Below are 13,853 nucleotides of genomic sequence, written 5' to 3'. Positions count from 1 at the left end.
TCAGCCATAAGAAAGGATAAAATTCTGTCAGTTAAGAGAGCATGGATGAACCTTGAACATACCATGTTAAGTAAAATAAGGCACATAGAGAAACACAAGTACTTTATGATCTTATTATCTCACTCATTTGTGTAACCTGAAAAAAAGGGATGATATAAGCAAATAGTACAACGCGGGTTACCAGAGACTGAAATAGGAGGACGGGAAAAGGCTGCTTAGTGTTACAATTAGACAGGAGAAAGAAGTTTTTGTTTTTTATTACACGGTAGAATAATAATAATTAATGAAAAGGTATCGCATATTACAAAATACCTAAAAGAGACCACTTGTGGTGGCACATTCCTGCAATCCATACATTTTGGGAGACTGAGGTGGGAGAATCACTTGAAGACAGAAGTTCAAGATGAGCCTGGACAACATAGTGTGACCCTGTCTCTGTGAAAAATTAAAACATTATCCAGGCATGGTGGCAGGTTCCTGTAGTCCCAGCTAATTGGGAAGCTGAGGTTAGAAGATTGTTTGAGGTTACTTGAGCTAGGATTGCACCACTGCACTCCAGTCTGGGTGTTAGAGCAAGATCCTGTCCCTAAAAAAAGTTAATACATAAAGATAAAATAAAATAGCTAGAGAAGAAGCTTTTGAATGTTCTCACCACAAAAACAACACATGCATGAGGCAATAAATATACTAAGTACTCTGATTTTTATTGCTATACAACATACATACATAATTGTTTCCCCAAAATATGTACAATTAAATGTGTCAATTTTAAAAAATGAAGACTATAATGTAAAACCTATAGCTCTAAAATTCCTAGCACAATACAGAAGGGTGAAGCTTCATGACAATTGGTCTTGGCAATAATTTGGGGGATGTAACATCAACGGATCAGACAACAAAAGCAAGGGAATACACATGGTACTAAATCAGTGTGAGAAAAATATCCCAAACAGGCAAAGCAGAACATGGAATAGATATATGCACAATTATGTACATTGTAGTATTACCCACAAACATACTACCTGGAAGCAAATGTACCTTTAAGGATGAGTAGATTCAACAAACAGGGCAGGTATATTCACTGGGATAGCATTCAGCCTTAAAAATAAGGAAATCTTGAAAAGTACTACAATAAGGACAAATCTTGAAAACATTCGGTAAAGTAAAACAAGACAGTCAAAAAGGAAAACCGTATAATTACACTTACATAAAATATTTAGTCAGTCAAACTCATAGAAACCAAGTGTTGTAGTCTCAGCAGTGCACTAAGATGTAACAGTATCTCGTAGTCTGAGATCACACCCAGAGTTCTTTTTTCTACCTCTAAGGAGATTAAGGAGCCTGAACACAAAGGTGAGGTTGGAGTGAAAGTTTGATAAGCAAGAAAAAAAAGCTCTTTGCCAGCAGAGATAGGTATCTGAACGGGGTGCCCTCTATGAGGCTGGGGTCCAGGGTTTTTATGGACTGGGAAGGGAAGGGAAGGGAATGTGCATAGTTCACAGGCCGTCTTGAAAAACGTGTGGCTCAGCTTGACCCATGACTTTGGCCCGGTACCAATCAGGAGCTGAAGGGATGATTCATAGATGCTACTTAGCTTGGCCCAGGACTTATCAGAAGATAAGGTGAAATCTGGGCCAAGCAGCTTGGCCAGGGAGCAATTACGGGCTGAAGTAATTATTCATAGAGATCAGACTTACAGTTCAAATAAAGGAGAGTATCGACCGGAATGCACCAGAGCCCACTGTGCTTATGCCCACAAAAGGAGAAGAAACTTTTTCCTGGGAGTCCACTGACTGTACAAAGGGCAAAGGCGTTTCTTTTTTTCTTTCTCTGTTCTTTCTTTCTTTCATTTTTTTTTTTTGAGATGTACTTTCTTCTATTTATTTATTTATTTACTTATTTATTTTGAGATGTAGTTTTGCTCTTGTTGCCCAGGCTGGTGTGCAATGGTGCGATCTCGGCTCCCAGCAACCTCTGCCACCTGGGTTCAAGCGATTCTCCTGCCTTAGCCTCCCAAGTAGCTAGGATTAGAGGCATGCGACAGCATGCCCGGGTAATTTTGTATTCTTAGTAGAGACGGAGTTTCTCCATGTTGGTCATGCTGGTCTCGAACTCCCGACCTCAGGTGATCCGCCCTCCTCTGCCTCCCAAATTGCTGAGATTACAGGCATGAGCCACCGTGCCTGGACAAACAACGGCATTTCTATTCCAGTTCGGTCTTGTTCCCTTAACTAAGTGGGCTGGAGGTTTGTACAAGTTTCTATCCAAATGGGCCGGAGGTTTTTCTATCTGTGCAGCCGTGGGCAGGTCTCCAAGCACAACACCAAGTGCTAGTTCCCTTGTTGGTGTCTGCAGCTTGATTTTTTCCAGGATTCATTTTATATTATGCAGGGATGAGACACTGACCCAAGGTCCAGGGACTTTCCAGGGACCCTTCTGTTGCTACCTACCTAAAGCAAGCTAACTAACTTCTTTCACAAGTAATGAGTATTCACTTTTACTTTTGTAAGACAAAAATTATCTAAAACCTATTGCAAAACAATAGAACTATTCTTACGACTTCTAAACCATATACTTAAAATGTTAGAAATGACAATGGCATGTTTTTAACGACAATTAGAAACTTAAGACTACCTAAAAGGCACAGTTACAAAATCTTCAAACATCCCCTTCAAATAATAAAGGGTTCTCCTCACATAATTGTTTAGATTTAACTATAAGTTGATTGTGAATTTACGATTATTTCCCTGACTACTCACCAAGATGGAATAAAATAATCACTAGAAACCAAGAAAAAAGGGAAATTTATAGCACTAATGTCCACATCAAAAAGCTAGAAAGGGTTGGGCATAGTACCTCATGCCTGTAATTCCAGCACTTTGGGAGGCTGGGGCAGACAGATCACTGGAGGCCAGGTGTTCAAGACCTGCCTGGCCAACATAGCAAAACCCCATCTCTACAAAAAAATACAAAAATTAACTGAGTGTGGTGATGCACATCTGTAATCCCAGCTACTCAGGAGGCTGAGACAGCAGAAATGACTTAAAACTGAAAAGCGGAGGTTGCAGTGAGCCGAGATCATGCCACTGTACTCCAGCCTGGGCAACAGAGTGAGACTCTCCCACAAGAAAAAAAAAAAAAAATTCCTAGACAGATCTAAAGTTAACAGACTAACATCTTGATTAAAAGAACAAGGAAACCAAGTGAAAAAGAACCTGAAAGCTAGCAGAAAACAAGAAATAACCAAGATCAGAATAGAGCTGAAGGACATAGAGACACTGAAAACTCTTCCAAAAAAAAAAAAAAAAAACTCAACCAATCCAGGAGCTGTTTTATGTAAAAAATTAATAAACTAGATGGAACACTAGCTAGACAAATAAATAAGAAAAGAAAGAAGAACCAAACACAGTGAGAAATAATAAGGGAGACATCATCCCTGATCCCATGGAAATAAGAACAAACATCAGAGAACACTATAAACACCTCTATGCACATAAACCAGAAAATCTAGAAGAAATGGACAATTTATTGCAAAAAAAAAAACCCTTCACAAGACTGAAACCTGAATAGATCAATAATGTGTTCTGAAATTGAGGCAGTAAAAACTAGCCTACCAAGCAAGCTGAATTTGACCAGAAGTACAAGGGGAGAGGGTACATTTTCTCCTAAAACTACCCAAAAAAAATTGAAAACAAAGATGTTCTTTCTAACTCATTCTACCAGGCCAGCATCATCCTGATACCAAAACCTAATATAGATACAAAAACAACAACAACAAAACATCATGCTAACGTCTTTGATGAACACCGTGCAAAAATTCTCAATAAAATACTGGCAAACCAAATCCAGCAGCACATTAAAAAGTGCATCCACAACAACGGAATTGGCTTGGTCCCCAGGATGCAAGGTTGGTTCAACATATGCAAATCAATAAATGTGATTCGTCACATGAAGAGAAGTAAATACAAAAACCACATGATTATCTCAATAGATGCAGAAAAAGTATGCAATAAAATTCAACATTCCTTCACATTTAAAATTCTCAATAAACTAGGAACTGAGGAAACATACCTCAAAATAATAAGCGCCATATACAACAAACCCACAGACAATATCATACTGAATGTGCAAAAGCTGGAAACACTCCCCCTGAAAACTGGCACAAGAAAATTATGTCTTCTCTCACCACTCCTATTCGACACAGTATCAGAAACCTTGGCCAGGAAAATCAGGACAGAGGAAGAAATAAAGAGTATTCTAATAGAAAGAGAGGAAGTCAAATTATCTTTGTTTGTAGATGACCTGATCCTATATCTAGAAAGCCTTATCTTCTTAGCCCCAAAGCTTCTTAAGGTGATAAGCAACAGTAGCAAAATCTCAGGGTATAAAATCAATGTGCAAAAGTAGCTAGCATTCCCGTACACAAACAACAGGCAAGCAGGGAGACAAATAATGAATGAACTTTCATTCACATTTGCTACAAAGAGAAAAAAAATACCTAGGAATACAGCTAAGAAGAAAAGTGAAGGACCTCTTCAAGGAGAACTACAAACAACTGCTTACAGAAATCAGAGTGGACACAAAACAAAAGTAGAAACATTTCATGCTCATGGAGAGGAAGAATCAGTATCATGAATATGAGCATATTGCCCTAAGTAATTTATAGATTCAATGCTATTCCCATTGAACTACTGACATTCTTCAGAGAATTAGAAAAAAAAAAAACTTTAAAAATTCATATGGAACAAAAAAAGAGCCCAAATAGCCAAGCCAACCTTAAGAAAAAAAAAAAAAAAAAGCTGAAAGCGTCACTGCCTAACTTCAAACTATACTGGTACAGTAATCAAAGCAGCATGGTACTGGTATAGAAACAGAAACATAGACAAATGAAACAAAATAGGGAGCCTAGAAATACAGCCAAAAACCTACAACAACCTGATCTTTGACAAAGTCAACAAAAACAAGGAATTAGGGAAAGATCTCCCTATTCAATAAATTGTGCAAGGAGAACTGACTAGTCATATGCAGAAAATTAAAACTGGAACCCTTCCTAACACCATAGACAAAAATTAACTCAATATGGATTAAAGACTTAAATGTACAACCTAAAACTATAAAAACCTTAGAAGAAAAAATATAGATAATAGCATTCAAGATATAGGCAGGAGGAAAGATTTGATGACAAAAAGGCAAAAAGCAATAGCAACAAAAACAAAAATTGACTAATGGGGTCTAATTAAATTAACAGCTTCTGCAGACCCAAAGAAACTATCATTAGAGCAGAGAACCTAGAGAATGGGAGAAAAATTTTGCAACCTATCCATCTGACAAACGTCCAATACCCAGAATCTACGAGGGACTTGAAATTTACAAGAGAAAAACAAACAACCCCATTAAAAAGTGGTCAAAGGACATGAACAGACATATCTCAAAAGAAGACATACATGTGCCCAACAAACATGAAAAGCTCAACGTCACAGATAACTGGATAAATACACATCAAAACAACAATGAGATACCATATCACACCAATTACAATGGCTATTAATAAAAAGTAAAAAAAAAATAAAAACAGATGCTGGTGAGGTGGTGGAGAAAAGGGAACACTTTTACACTGTTGGTGAGAGTGTAAATTATTTCAAGCATTGTGGAAGAGAGTGTGGAGACTCCTCAAAGACCTAGAAGCAGAAATACCGTTTGACCCGGCAATACTATTACTGGGTATACACCCAAAGGAATAGAAATCTATTTTAAATATACATGCATGCATATGTTCATTGCAGCACTATTTACAATAGCAACGTCATGTAATTAATCTACATGCCCATCAATGATAGACTGGATAAAGAAAATGTGGTACACCTACACCATGGAACACTATAAAGCCATAAAATGTAATGAGATCATGTCCCTTGCAGGGACATGGTTGGAGTGTGAAGCCATTAAACCCAGCAAACTAATGCAGGAACTGAAAACCAAACACCACCTATTATTATTCTAACTTATTAGCGGAAGCAGATCAATTAGAACACATGGACACACTAGGAAGAACAACACGCACTGGACACCTGTTTCATGGCATGAGGGAGGGGAAGGAGAGCATCAGGAAGAATAGCTGCGGATGCTGGCCTTAGTACCTGGGTGATGAGATGATCTGTGCAGTAAAGCACAATGGCATACGTTTATATATGTAACAGACCTGCATATCCTGCACATGGACCCCTAAACTTAAAATAAAAGTTGAAAAAATGTTTATAACATATGGACCCGTGAACTTAAAATAAAAGTTGAAAAAAAAATGCATATCTGGTGGATTCTCTATGTTAGAAACAAACTGAGGATCCTGAAGCTCCCGCTGGGAGAATAAGGGCTGGGGGCATCCTGGGGAGCCGCTGCCAAGGCTGTCCGCCGTCACTACAGGCCGCCTCCCTTCCCGGCCAGTGATGGAAAGGAGAGGGGGAATGTGAACAGCTGTGGAACTCAGACTCTCGGGAACTGAATCAGGCCCCAGCCCATGCCCCCCATCCCAGTCCAGCCAGCGTGCCAGCCAGGTTTCCCCCACAGCCAGCCCAGCCCTCAGGATTGTTAGATGGAACAAGGCTCCATCATCACCCAGGCATGGAGGGAAGACGCCCTGGTCCTTACCAAGCAAGTCCTGGTTTCCAAAGTGCTCTCCGAAGAGGTCTCATGTTTGTCACACCTTAGAAGGCCCCTTTCTGCTCTTCTTGCACCCAGCATGTTGGCCAGTCACGTTCCCCTGCTAAGCTCTTCACACATAATTAGGAAGTCAACACCATTGCTAAGTCGGATCAGCTCCAGAGTCTCCATTATCAGTTTTATCAGATCCCAGGAACCTGCCTGCTCCCAGAGGTGACAGAGAAAAATCAAGGAAGGATCTGTGTGAGCACTGACCTGGATGAAACCCTTGTTCATAGCTCCTTGAAGGCATTCAGCAATGCTGACTGCCTAATGCCTGTAGAGATTGAGGGGATCAGACACCAGATCCATTTGCTCATGAGGCCTTATATGGATAAGATCCTGAGATGACAGGAGGAACTTCTTAAATGTGTTTTTTTCATTGCTGTCTTCATTCCAGCCTGAACAAGTATGCAGATCCTGTTGAGAGGTGACATTGTGCTGGCAGTCCTCACAGCCCTCACTCGCTCTCGGGGCCTCCTCTGCCAGGGCTCCCACTTTGGCGGCACTTGAGGAGCCCTTCAGCACGCCGCTGCAGTGTGGGAACCCCTTTCTGGGCTGGCCAAGGCCAGAGCTGGTTCCCTCAGCTTGCGAGGAGTTGTAGACGGAGAGGTGCGGGCGGGAACTGGAGCTGCGCACCGTGCTTGCGGGCCAGCGCGAGTTCCGGGTGGGCGTGGGCTCGTTGGACCCCGCGCTCGGTGTGGCCGGCCTGCCCCACCGGCCCTGGGCAGTGAGGGGCTTAGAACCTGGGCCAGCAGTTGGTGTGCTCAATTTCTCACTGGGCCTTAGTTGCCTTCCCACGGGGCAGGGCTCTGGACCTGCAGCCTGCCATGCCTGAACCTCCCCCACTCCATCGGCTCCTGTGTGTCCGGAGACTCCACAACGAGCACCACCACTTCCTCCACGGCACCCAATCCCATCAACCACCCAAGGGCTGAGGAGTGCGAGCGCACGGCGCAGGACTGGCAGACAGCTCCACCTGCAGATCCGGTGCAGGATCCACTGGGTGAAGCCAGCTAGGCTCCTGAGTCTGGTGGGGATGTGGAGAACCTTTATGTCTAGCTAAGGGATTGTAAATACAGCAATCAGCACTGAGTATCTAGCTCAGGGTTTGTAAATGCACCAATTGACACTCTGTATCTAGGTATTCTGGTGGGGACAAGGAGAACCTTTGTTTCTAGCTCAGGGATTGTAAACGCACCAATCAGAGCCCTGCCAAAACAGACCACTTGGCTCTACCAATCAGCAGGATGTGGGTGGGGCCAGATAAGTGAAAAAAAGCAGGCTGCCCGAGCCAGCAGTGGCAACCCACTCGGGTCCCCTTCCACACTATGGAAGCTTTGTTCTTTTGCTCTTTGCAATAAATCTTGCTGCTGCTCATTCTTTGGGTCCACAATGCCTTTATGAGCTGTAACACTCACCGTGAAGGTCTGCGACTTCACTCCTGAAGCCAGCGAGACCACAAACCCACTGGGAGGAAAGAACAACTCCAGACGTGCCGCCTTAAGGGCTGTAACACTCACCACGAACATCTGCAACTTCATTCCTGAGCCAGCAAGACCACGAACCCATCAGAAGGAAGAAATTTTGAACACATCCGAATGTCAGAAGGAACAAACTCCGAAAATGCCGCCTTTAAGAACTGTAACACTCACCATGAGGGTCTGCAGCTTCATTCTTGAAGTCAGTGAGAATAAGAAACTACCAGTTCCGAACACACTGTGATGGGTGTGCTGGACCAGTGTGGGGTGTTCTGGGGTGGCCTAGCCCATGAGTCATGTTTGTTCCACCAGGGCTGCTATGTCAAGGACCTCAGCCATCTGGGGACGGACCTGAGGAAAACTGTCATCCTGGACAACTCGCCTGCTTCTTACATCTTCCACACAGAGAATTCAGTGCCTGTGCAGTCCTGGTTTGATAACATTCCAGACAGCAGCTGCTGCACCTGATATCAATCTTTGAGGAGACGACTGGAGCAGATGGTGTCTACACTAGCCTTGGGCAGCAGTGGGCCCTTAGCCTTCCCTGCTTCCCAGCAATGGCCATCACAGTAGGGGATTTTCCCACACTGTGCCTTTATGATCAGCCTGAAAGAGTGAAGGCTGGAACACCTACCCACATGGGCCTGGAAAGAGTAAGAAATGATTGAAAAGAGCTTTAGCACAGCTTAGATGCCCAGTGGGTGAATGCCAGACCAAGGATACCCAGAGCTACCTGCCATCAAGTTGTTGGGTTCCCGAGATGTAGGTGTGAGAGAAAGAAAGAGAGCATGTATGTTTTGCCATGAACTGTGGCCCTAATATATAGTGTTTCAGTGGGGGAGAAGCTGAAGGATGAATACTTCCCAAGTTAGCTTGTCTCCTCTCCTGTCACCCTATGAGCCCCTGAGCTCCATAGGGATGAAGACTCTTGAAGGCTCCATTGCAAACCTGGTGTTTCCTCAGTGCAGCAAGGCCTATGCCAAGGAGAAAGGAAAGGTATGCCTTTGGGTGTTCCAGACACACATCTTTCTGAAATATTTCTCCAGCCAGTTGTTGCAGACAAAAGACTACATTTCTGGGTAGATGGGGACTTATGTCCAGACCAGTACCGAAGCCATCAGGTCTTGTGGCCCAAAGGCTGTGCTTACTTAAGTCCAGCCAAGTGCCTGGGATGGATCATTTCTGCATCTCCCCAAGACTCACCACTTAGCCATAGCCTCAAACCTGTGGGGAAGGAAGTTATCTCCCCACCCTGCAAGAGGACAAATAACTGATTTCTGCTCTTTTTACTCTGTTTTAAAATTCTCTTTTAAAAAAAAAGCCTATCTGAAACTAAAAAACAAACAAACAAACAAACAAAAAAGATGTCAGACTTACATAGGTGAAAACCTCACAGATATATCTATAACCAACAAACACAGCTAATTCACACATATATTAAACATCACATTGAGATAAAGTGTATCGAGCTAAAAATTATCATTCAACTCATGATATCAAGCTTTAAAAGCAAAAATACAATTAACTGATCTGAGAAAACATACCCAAGAAAAGAAACGCAATAACACGCAATTGAAAATAAGAAGAGAGATTTTAATGCATAAAATCCTGAAAAAAGCATGGATTTACAATGAAAAATAACTTTTTTTTTTTTTGAGACAGAGTCTTGCTCTGTCGCCCAGGCTGGAGTGCAGTGGCGTGATCTCGGCTCTGCCCACTGGATTCATGCCATTCTCCTGCCTCAGCATCCCGAGTAGCTGGGAATACAGGCGCCCGCCACTGTGCCCAGCTAATTTTTTGTATATTTAGTAGAGACAGGGTTTCACCATATTAGTCAGGACGGTCTTGATTTCCTGACCCCGTGATCCACCCGCCTCGGCCTCCGAAAGTGCTGGGAATACAGGCATGAGTGACCACACCCGGCCAAAAAATTACCCTTTAGATATCTACATCATTCAACTGCATGCACTCATGAAAAGCAGACATTCTAAGTCATTGGAAATTAATAAATTGCAGTAAAATTATACAGAAAATACATTACAATCATTAATAACAGGCTCTAATTAGAAGAATTTAATTAATAATCATTAAAAAGATAGGAGAATTTAATTATGTCCTCAATATGTTTCTGCTCTTCTTACCACAAAATATAATAAAACTCTATGACTATAATATAGTTTTCAGGAGCTAAAAAAGCCTTATGTTTCGAAATAAAAGAACAACAAAAATTTTGCAAAATACGCTGAGCATTACTGAAGTATAAAGTAAATATCTGGAATTAAAAATACCATCATTTAGATACAGACTAAAAAAAGAATATAAATGTTAATGATTCCTTTCTGCCTGCAGTAAGCTTGAAATTACACACAAAAATTTTAATAAATATGTTTCACCTACAAGAAATTTTATTAATAGCTTACATAATGTGTAAATTTCAGCAATTTATTTTAGAATTTTTGAATCTAAAAATCACCAGCTTTACATTCATTTCAGAAAGTGAAATATAAACGAGAGTAACATAAGCAAGACGACAGAATGGGTGGTTCTACATGCACATCCCTCACAACATAATGCAGCTGCCACAGCAAACATAAGTGCATTCATGTAAGCCTTGGAATCCAGTTCAGAGTATGTGACACCCAGCTGGAGGCAAAGACCAAGGAAGACATCTTCAGAGGGTAAGCACTTGACCAAGTGGCAAGCTTGCCAATCATGGTCCCGGCTTCAAAACAGAATACTGCCACATCTTACTGTAGACTTGCCTATAACTCATTTGACTTTGGTCCTGCCACTGCAACTATCTGTCAAAAACACAAGAGAATTCATACTCACCTGAGACAGGTGACAGGCCTGCAGAACTTGGTTCTCTCTATAGTCCCTGAATCAGGCAAAACCCACTTTCTTTACTTCTCCAGCCATGGTCTAGAAGAAATCTTCACATTGATAAGATGAAATGCTAACTACCAATATGAAAAATACTAAAGTATAAATGTCACTAAAAATGCTAAATACATACCAAAATTCAGAATACTCTAAACTGTTATCATCTTAAACCAGACTATTAAAATACAAGATGTTTTATATAAGTCTCATGATAACCACTAGGAAAAAAATTGTAACAGAAAGAGAGAAAGTAATTAAAGCATATACAAACAACAAAAATTACACATTGGATATGGTGGCTTCTGCTTATAATTCCAACACTTTGGGAGGCCAAGGTGGAAGAATCATAAGCTCCTTGGGTGTTGTGGTGTGTGTCTGTAGTCCAAGCTACTTGGGCGGCTAAGTTGGGAGGATTGCTTGATCCCAGGAGGTTGAGGCTACAGTGAGCTGTGATATGCAACTGCACTTCAGTCTGAGCAAGAAAGTATAACTTTGTCTCAACAAAAATTAACAATACCACAGGAAAGACAGAACCAGAAAAAAAAGAAGCAAATTCAAAATGGACAGAAAACTACAAATTTACAATGGTAACTGCTTACCAATCACTACCTTACAAATAAGAAGATTAAATTATCTACTAAACAGATACTGCTGTAGACTGAATGTCATCTCCAAAATTTAGGATAAAATTTAATAGCCAATGTGTTAGAATTAAGAGGTGGAACCTTTAAAAATTAATTAAGCTATAAGAACTCTGCCCTCATGAATGGACTAATGTTGTTATTATGGGAATGGGTTAATTATAACAAGAATGGATCTGTTATGCATTTTAAAAAAAGCTCTCTCTCCCTCACATCTTTGGCCAAGTTATTATCCAGCAACTAGACCTTCAACAAATATCAGTATCATGTTGTTTTGCCTTCCCAGCCTCCAGAATTATGAGTCAAACAAAATTCCATTCTTTATTACCAGTCTGTGATATTCTGTTATAGCAGCCAAAAGACACTAAAGCAGACAGAGTAGATAAATGAATCTTTTAAACCTGGTAATATGCTGCTTACAGGAGACTCAATTATGAATTAAGAGCATAGGCTAAAATTGAAAGGATAGAAAATGATATTCCATGCAAATAATAATCAAAGGAATGCAATGGTAGTTATGCTTAAATTAGACAAAATAGACTTTCTAGCAATGTCTCTCACAAGCATGAAATGAGTTTACCATACTGTAATAATAGACGTTAATTTGTCAAGAGAATATAGCTATATATATTTATGTGCCCAAAAGGGAGGCTTCTAAATATAAAAAGCAAATATTGCCAGAACTGTAGGGAGAAGTAGAAAGAAATCCAATAACAGAAAACTTTGATTAAATGTATAGTAAAGGACAAATAGTTAATAGCATTGTAAATTGGCAAGGGAAAGCTGGTCTCATGTGTTGCATTTGAGAATGCAGCAAAGAAAATGGGACCTTAGAATTTTACTGCAAGTCTGAGTTAGGCTGAAAAACAGGTTGGTCGATTAGAGGTTCCATTTGCCATACATTAAAAAAACAGGAGAAAACCAGTCCTCTTCTGGAGTGTTCAAATAATTAAAGAGCAGAAAACTAGACTAAAGTGGCTCTAGTGCCCTGTGTTCATAGGTTAAAAAAAAAAATCTAAAACCTAACTCAAATACATTTCCTATAAACCATTATCTTAGCCTGAAACAAAATGCGGGTTTAACCAATGACAAACATGCAATTAACCTCTGAATATGTAACTAGGAAATTTCCATCTGGATAGTTCAAATAAGGCGACTACATAACCGGAAACAATTTATGAATTTGGGTTGCTTTCTCATGCATCTTATAAAAGCCTTTCCTTTATGCCCCTCGGTTGGACCACAAATCATGGCTGGGTGCTTTCCATTTCACCAGTCACTGTTTGTTCAGATAAACTGGTTAACGTTTTAACATAGACTCCCGTTAATTTTTAACAAGAGAGACTGTGGACGCCACAGGCCGCAGCTCCTCCCACGCAAACACCCAGTCGTGGTTTTTCCCTGATGACCTACCTGGCATCCCTGAACAATCTGGGAAATACTCAGGGCTGTGGGCGCAGAGCAGGGCGCTGCCCAGGGACAGGACCGGATGTGCCGGGCCGGACGTGGGGGTCCTCGCTGCTGGCCCAGCGGCCATCTTGCGGCCACAGGGGATTGAGGGCCAAGCTGCGGGAGACTGGGAGCTAACCGTGGGGAGGCCGGTCCTGCCGGTTTCGCAGGCTGCTCTCCCCTCTCAGGATGCCGAACCCCGCATACTCACCATTTCCCAGCTTCCAGGATGTCCTGGCACCTTAACTGTGCGTCCCCAAGGACCTACAGATCACAGGGCAACAGGGGCTGTGAGAGAGTAGCCCGGGGCTCCCAAGGTGGAGGAGGCGAAAGAGGAGACGGATCCCAAGCTCCTGTGCCAGCGCCAGCGAGAGACAAAGACCCCGCCAAACGCCGGAAGCCACGCCCTCCTTTCCTCTCCTCTCCCACTGCGCGCCTGATTGGGCGGTTCCCACATCAGTGTCACTGATTGGATAAAACTCCAGGACTCACCCACCCCCGCCTGACTCCTGCCCCTACCTCAACTCCCCCTCAGCGTTAGTGCATTTTTGTTAGTTTGTTTTACTTTAAGTTCTGGAATACATGTGCAGAACGTGCAGGTTTGTTACATGGTTTTACGTGTGCCATGGTGGTTTGCTGCATCTATCAACCTGCCATCTAGGTTTTAAGCCCCACATGCATTAGGGATTTGTCCTAATTTTCT

General features: G+C 41.8%; 1 long non-coding RNA gene across 4 annotated transcripts in view; it reads right to left on the bottom strand.

The window, feature by feature from the left end:
* Nucleotides 1-13,566, bottom strand: part of LOC129029599 (uncharacterized) — a 34,884-nt gene extending 21,318 nt beyond the window's left edge. Inside the window, exons 1-2 of one of the 4 annotated variants that reach the window (XR_010123459.1) lie at nt 13,362-13,566; nt 1,039-11,110 (exon numbers count right to left, since the gene is read on the bottom strand). This is a non-coding gene — a long non-coding RNA (uncharacterized LOC129029599). Of the gene's footprint in view, nt 1-529; nt 587-1,038 lie in introns of all 4 variants that reach the window. The other 3 variants (XR_010123460.1, XR_010123461.1, XR_008500271.2) reach the window with 3 other exon arrangements.
* Between the last annotated feature and the right edge of the window lie 287 nt (nt 13,567-13,853).

This window comes from Pongo pygmaeus, chromosome 13 (genome assembly GCF_028885625.2).
Source record: "Pongo pygmaeus isolate AG05252 chromosome 13, NHGRI_mPonPyg2-v2.0_pri, whole genome shotgun sequence".
Classification (NCBI taxonomy): domain Eukaryota; kingdom Metazoa; phylum Chordata; class Mammalia; order Primates; family Hominidae; genus Pongo; species Pongo pygmaeus.
The sequence above is the reverse complement of the archived record's forward strand: the minus strand, read 5'-3'. Positions and strand labels throughout refer to the sequence as shown.